Raw genomic sequence first — 7,619 nt, 5'->3', positions numbered from 1 at the left:
ATATAAGTCGTTCTCTTATCTCCAAAGGTCTCTTTAATTTTCCTGTAGGCAGTATCTATCTTACCCCTAGTGAGATAAGCCTCTACATCCTTACATTTGTCCTCTAGCCATCCCTGCTTAGCCATTTTGCACTTCCTGTCGATCTCATTTTTGAGACGTTTGTATTCCTTTTTGCCTGCTTCATTTACATTTTCTCCTTTCATCAATTAAATTCAATATTTCTTCTGTTACCCAAGGATTACTATTAGCCCTCGTCTTTTTACCTACTTGATCCTCTGCTGCCTTCACTACTTCATCCCTCAAAGCAACCCATTCTTCTTCTACTGTATTTCCTTCCCCCATTCCTGTCAATTGTTCCCTTATGCTCTCCCTGAAACTCTGTACAACCTCTGGTTCTTTCAGTTTATCCAGGTCCCATCTCCTTAAATTCCCACCTTTTATCAGTTTCTTCAGTTTTAAGCTACAGGTCATAACCAATAGATTGTGGTCAGAGTCCACATCTGCCCCTGGAAATGTCTTACAATTTAAAACCTGGTACCTAAATCTCTGTCTTACCATTATATAATCTATCTGATACCTTTTAGTATCTCCAGGGTTCTTCCATGTATACTACCTTCTTTCATGATTCATATACCAAGTGTTAGCTATGATTATGTTGTGCTCAGTGCAAAATTCTACCAGGCGGCTTCCTCTTTCATTTCTTAGCCCCAATCCATATTCACCGTCTATGTTTCCTTCTCTCCCTTTTCCTACACTCGAATTCCAGTCACCAATGACTATTACATTTTCGTCTCCCTTCACTATCTGAATAATTTCTTTTATTTCATCATACATTTCTTCAATTTCTTCATCATCTGCAGAGCTAGTTGGCATATAAACTTATACTACTGTAGTAGGTGTGGGTTTCGTATCTATCTTGGCCACAATAATGCATTCACTATGCTGTTTGTAGTAGCTTACCCGCATTCCTATTCATTATTAAGCCTACTCCTGCATTACCCCTATTTGATTTTGTGTTTATAACCCTGTAGTCACCTGACCAGAAGTCTTGTTCCTCCTGCCACCGAACTTCACTAATTCCCACTATATCTAACTTCAACCTATCCATTTCCCTTTTTAAATTTTCTAACCTACCTGCCCGATTAAGGGCTCTGACATTCCACGCTCCGATCCGTAGAACGCCAGTTTTGTTTCTCCTGATAACGACAGCCTCTTGAGTAGTCCCCGCCCGGAGATTAACAATTATAAATGGAATATTTAGCCTACCAGAAGTTTCAGGAAAGTACAGTGGAAATGGTCTCTGGGGGGTTTAGTTCAGACAATAATTCCAACAACATTCTGAAGAAAATACACCAGAAAGGGTGAATCATGTTAGAGGAAAAAGGTGTGCAAACATGAAAACCTTTATATACCAGAATTTTTAAAAAGAGAAGTACATTTACCAAAGCATTAAGAGAAAATAACGGTACTAAGAATATCATGAAATTCTATAGTTGTGTGGCAGTAGAGACCAGATTGTGAAGTGAAAAAAACAACTATACATTACTTTAGAAGTGGTGGTGTTTTCAGTGCAGAGACTGGTTTGATGAAGCTCTCCATGCTACTCTATCCTGTGCCAGCTTCTTCATTTCCAACTAACTACTGCACCTTACATCCTTCTGAATCTGCTTAGTGTATTCAGCACTTGGTCTCCTACGATTTTTACCTTCCACGCTACCCTCCAATACTAAATTGGTGAACCCTTCATGCCACAGAACATAACCTATCAACCAATACCTTCTTCTAGTCAAGTTGTGCCACAAATTCCTCTTCTCCCCAATTCTGTTCAATACCTGCTCATTAGTTAAACGATCCACCCAGCTAATTTTCAACATTCTTCTGTAGCACCACATTTCAAAAGCTTCTATTCTCTTTTTGTCTAAACTATTTACTATCCACGTATCACATCCATACATGGCTACACTCCATGCAAATACTTTCATAAAAGACTTCGTGACACTTAAATCTATACTCTATGTTCACAAATTTCTCTTCTTCAGAAACACTTTTTCTTGCCATTGTCAGTCTACATTTTATATCCTCCCTACTTAAACCATCATTAGTTGTTTTGCTCCCCAAATAGCAAAACTCATCTACTACTTTAAGTGTCTCATTTCCTAATCTAATTCCCTCAGCATCACCGGATTTAGTTGGACTACATTCCATTATCCTCATTCTGCTTTTGTTGATGTTCATCTTATAGCCTCCTTTCAAGATACTGTCCATTCCATTCAACTGCTCTTCCAGGTACTTTGCTATCTCTGACAGAATTACAATGTCATCGGCAAACCTCAAAGTTTTTCTTTGTTCTCCATAGATTTTAGTTACTACTCCGAATTTCTCTTTTGTTTCCTTTACTGCTTGCTCAATATATAGTTTGAATAACATTAGTGATAGGCTACAACCCTGTCTCACTCCCTTCCCAACCATTGCTTCCCTTTCATGCCCCCTCAACTCTCATAACCGCCTTCTGGTATCTATACAAACTGTAAATAGCCTTTCGCTCCCTTCAAAATTTGAAAGAGTATGCCAATCAACATTTTCGAAAGCCTTCCCTAAGTCTACAAATGCTAGAAACATAGGTTTACCTTTCCTTAATCTATCTTTTAAGATAAGTCATAGGGTCAGTATTGCCTCACGTGTTCCAACATTTCTACAGAATCCAAACTGATCTTCCCCAAAGTTGGCTTCCACCAGTTTTTCCATTCGTCTGTAAAGAATTCGCGTTACTATTTTGCAGCTGTGACTTATTAAACTGATAGTTCAGTAATTTTCACACCTGTCAATACTTGCTTTCTTTGGGATTGGAGTTTTATTCTTCTTGAAGTCTGAGGGCATTTCAACTGTCTCATACACCTTGCTCATCAGACGGTAGAGTTTTGTCAGGGCTGGCTCTCCCAAGGCTATCAGTAGTTCTAATAGAATGTTGTCTACTCCTGCAGCCTTGTTTTGACTTAGATCTTCCAGTTCTATGTCAAATTCTTCACGCAGTATCATATCTCCCATTTCCTGATGCAGCCCTGGAGAATGGCATATTGTATCACAGCCGTCCACAACACGAGCACGAAGAGTCTCTACATTTGGTACCGGGATTGTGTAGACGAGAGCTTTCAAATGCCCCCATAAATGAAAGTCAAGAGGGTTGAGGTCAGTAGAACGTGGAGGCCATGGAATTGGTCTGCCTCTACCAATCCATCGTTCACCGAATCTGTTGTTGAGAAGCGTACAAACACTTTGACTGAAATCATGCATGAACCACATGTTGTGTCGTACTTGTAAAGGCGCATGTTCTAGCAGCACAGGTAGAGTATCCCGTATGAAACCATGATAATTTGCTCCATTGAGCATAGGTGGATGAAACTAAAATGAGCTCCAACATGGAAATTAAGTGTTTCCGGATACATGTCCACATAACATCTTTTCTTTATTTGTCTGTGAGGAATGTTTCCTGAAAGTTTGGCCGTACCTTTTTGTAACACCGTGTATACTCCTTCCACTTTTCTGCTTTCCCTTCTTTGCTTAGAACCGGTTTTCCATCTGAGCTCCATACAAGTGGTTCTCTTTTCTCCAAAGGTCTCTCTGATTTTTGTGTAGGCAGATCTATCTCATCCCCAGTGATATATGCCTCTACATCCTTACATTTGTCCTCTAGCCATTCCAGCTTAGTCATTTTGCACTTCTTGTCGATCTCATTTTTGAGACGTTTGTATTCCTTTTTGCCTGCCTCATTTACTGCATTTTCTCCTTTCTTCAATTAATTCAATATCTCTTCTCTACTAGCCCTCATCTTTTTACCTACTTTATCCTCTGCTGCCTTCACTATTTCATCTCTCAAATCCATCCATTCTCCTACTCTATTTCTTTCTCCAGTTCTTGTCAATCATTCCCTAATGCTCTCTCTACATCTGGTTCTTCCAGTTTATCCAGGTCCCATCTTCTTAAATGCCCACCTTTTTTGCAGTTTCTTCAGTTTTAATCGACAGTTCATAACCAATAGACTGTGGTCGAAATCCACATCCACCCCTGGAAATGTCTTACAATTTAAAACCTGGTTCCTAAATCTCTGCCTTACCATTATATAATCTATCTGAAACCTTCCAGTGTCTCCAGGCCTCTTCCACATATATAACCACCTTTCATGATTCTTAACCCAAGTGTTAGCTATGATTAAGATTTGCTCTGTGCAAAATTCTACCACGCAGCTTCCTCTTTCATTCATTCATTACACCCATCCCATATTCACCTACAACTATTCCTTCTCTTCCTTTTCCTACTATCGAATTCCAGTCCCCTCCCCCCCCCCCCCCCCCCCCCATGACTATTAAATTTTTGTCTCCCTTCACCATCTGAATAATTCCTTTTATTTCATTATACATGTCTTCAATCTCGTCGTCGTCTGCGGAGCTACTTGGCATATCAACGTGTACTACTGTGGTACGTGTGGCTTCATGTGTCTGGGCTAGAATAATGTCTTCACTATCCTGTTCGTAAGAGCTTACCTGTGCTATTTTTTTTATTCATTACTAAACCTACTCCTGCATTACCCCTAATTGATTTTGTATTTATAACCCTGTATTAACCTGAGAAGAAGTCTTGTTCCTCCTGCCACCGAACTTCACTAATTCTCACTATATCTAGCTTCAACCTATCATTTCCCTTTTTAAATTTTCTAACCTACCTGCCCGATTAAGGGACCTGACATTAAACGCTCCGATCCGTATAACACCAGTTTTGCTTCTCCTGATGACGTCGTCTTCCTGAGTAGTCCCTACCTAGAGATCCTAATGGAGGACTATTTTACTTCCAGAATATTTTACCCAAGAGGACACCATCATTTAACCATGCACTACAGCTGCATGCCCTCAGGAAAAATTAAGGCTGTAGTTTCCCTTGCTTTCAGCTGTTCGCAGTACCAGAACAGCAAGGCCATTTTGGTTTATGTTACAAGGCCAGATCAGTCAATCATCCAGGCTGTTGCCCCTGCAACTACTGAAAAGGCTCCTGCCCCTCATCAGGAACCACACGTTTGTCTGGTTTCTCAACAGATACTCTACCGTTGTGGTTGCACCTATGATACAGCTATCTGTACTGGTGAGATGCACAAGTCTCCCCACCAAAGGCAAGGTCCATGGTGCATGGTTCATGGTTCATGCAGGTGGGGGGGGGGGGGGGCGGTTATAAACGTTATCACCCAACAATTCTGCCTTAGTTTCCTTAATAAGTGATCTTTAGAATCAACAGAAAGTTTAGTCTCACTTTATTGAATCCTTTTTACTAAATATGTCCCACTGAATTAAAGTTTAAAGTCTGTGAGCTTATAAAGAAGCAATAGCTTTCTATTGTTAACAGTACATTTAGGGTCATACTGCATTAAAAATCGAGCAATGGTTCCAGTCTTCCACATATAAAGAGGTATTCTGCGTAACCCTTCACAGCTGATAACCGAGAACATCATATTGTTCAAAATCTTCATTTCTGCAAATAGTCTTCACGGGTGTGCCACCGCACGACGTTGTGCAAATCCCACAATACTTCTTTGGAGCAACTGTCCGACATCATCAGGTGGTTGAAGCTCACTGGTGGCTAGGTGTGACTGACAAGATCCGCATGTCAACGCCGCTGTATATAGAGCATGCGTGTGGAGATTGCGCAGGCGCGGAAACCACGCATGCGCAAAAATTTGCAGATACATGGCGCCAGACTCAATCGCCCTCTGCCAGGAGACACAGAGCGGCCGTTCTGCGCATGCACTGACACTGTGTTTACTAACATGCTGCCAAAGTTACGACGGGTCTATTGTCGAAAGCTCTTTGCTTTCTCGTCGTGATTTAACAGCGGCCACTGCAGGGTTCCAGTCTGTACTCAGTTGAAATCCCGCATCCCTGTTGATAAGGTTATCAGCTGTACGGATATGTATTGCCCCCTTGATGACGCAATCCCAGAAAGAGGATGCTGGGGATAAAACTTCCGTCTTTTCATAAATCATGTGATGTCCTGTGTTCAGTGTTCTGCAATTGCCGACTTCTCCGGTTGGCATAGGCGTGTATGACGCTGATGTTCATCGCAACATTCTTGTACTGTGCGACATGTCTGACAAGGCGCAGAGGCACCCCACTCTTATGGATCTTGGGTAGCCATAGAGTCTAGGAGGAACTACAGCATGTTGACGTAAAATTAAAAAGTGATCCAACGGGTAGGATCCAGAGGAAGACTTTGGAACTCATCAGGAAGAGCTCGATCCCAGCACAAGTCGCTAAGGGTTTACATCAACAAGCTGTAGTTCCTCCTAGACTCTATGGCCTACCCAAGATCCCTAAGAATGGGGTGCCTCTGCACCCTATCGTGAGCAACACTGAAGCACCTACTTATTTTGTTGCCAAATATCTGACATCACTGTTGGGACCTCTCTTAGGCAAGTGCGATCATCGTATTTGTTACTCTGAGGATTTCATAGGTCACTTGAAAACTCTTAGACTGGAATCATTGGATCTCTTAGTAAGTTTCGATGTTTTGTCTTTATTTACAAAGGTGCCCTTGCAGGACTCTTTAGAGCTCATTACTAACAAGTTTGAGGAGGACATAGTGGCACTATTTAAACATGTGCATACTTCAACATACTTCTTATTTTAAGACCTATATTTTGAGCAAGTGGACGGTGTCGCCATGGGGAGCCCTCTTTCTCCTGTGGTGGCCAATTATTTTATGGAGGACTTTGAAGATAAAGCACTACAGTCAGCCACTCTCAAACCCTGTTGTTTTCTGCGGTATGTTGACGATATGTTTGTGGTGTGGCCACATGGACTGGATACTCTACCTACGTTTCTTCAACATTTAAATTTACTCCATCTGAATATTAACTTCACTATGAAAGTGGAAAAAGATGGCACTCTACCTTTTCTTGATGTTTTAGTACGAAGGAAAGCAGATTGCACCTTGGGACACAGCATATACCGCAAGCCAAAGCATACAGATCTATATTTGCAGGCCACAAGCTGCCATCATCCAGCACAATGCGGTAGTGCATTACGTACGCTAGTTCATAGAGCGCGTGTGGTATCAGACTCAAAGCCTGCCGAGTGAGAAGCAACATTTGAAGACAGTCTTTCGTCAAAACAGTTATTCTGGGAGAAAAATAAGTAATGCATTTAGGCTCAAGTGAGTTCAATCTATGGAGCACAATGAAGATACGAAGACACCCACCGCCTTGGCCTTCTTGCCGTACTTTGGTGCCATGTTGTCAAGAATCGGAAGAGTCCTCGAAAGATATGACATCAAGTGCGTTTTCCGACCATCTGCAAAACTGAGGAACCTGTTAGGTTCTGTTAAGGATGATCTCGGTCTGAGGAAACGTGGTGTGTACAAGATTCCTTGTCAGTGTGGGGCGGCATATATAGGTCAGACATGTTGCACAGTACAAGAATGTTGCAATGAACATCAGCGTCATACACGCCTACGCCAACCAGAGAAGTCGGCAATTGCAGAACACTGAACACAGGACATCACATGATTTATGAAAAGACAGAAGTTTTATCCCCAGCATCCTCTTTCTGGGATTGTGTCATTAAAGGGGCAATACATAT

The sequence above is a fragment of the Schistocerca piceifrons genome, chromosome 2 (genome assembly GCF_021461385.2).
Source record: "Schistocerca piceifrons isolate TAMUIC-IGC-003096 chromosome 2, iqSchPice1.1, whole genome shotgun sequence".
NCBI classification, from domain to species: Eukaryota; Metazoa; Arthropoda; class Insecta; order Orthoptera; family Acrididae; genus Schistocerca; species Schistocerca piceifrons.
The sequence above is the reverse complement of the archived record's forward strand: the minus strand, read 5'-3'. Positions refer to the sequence as shown.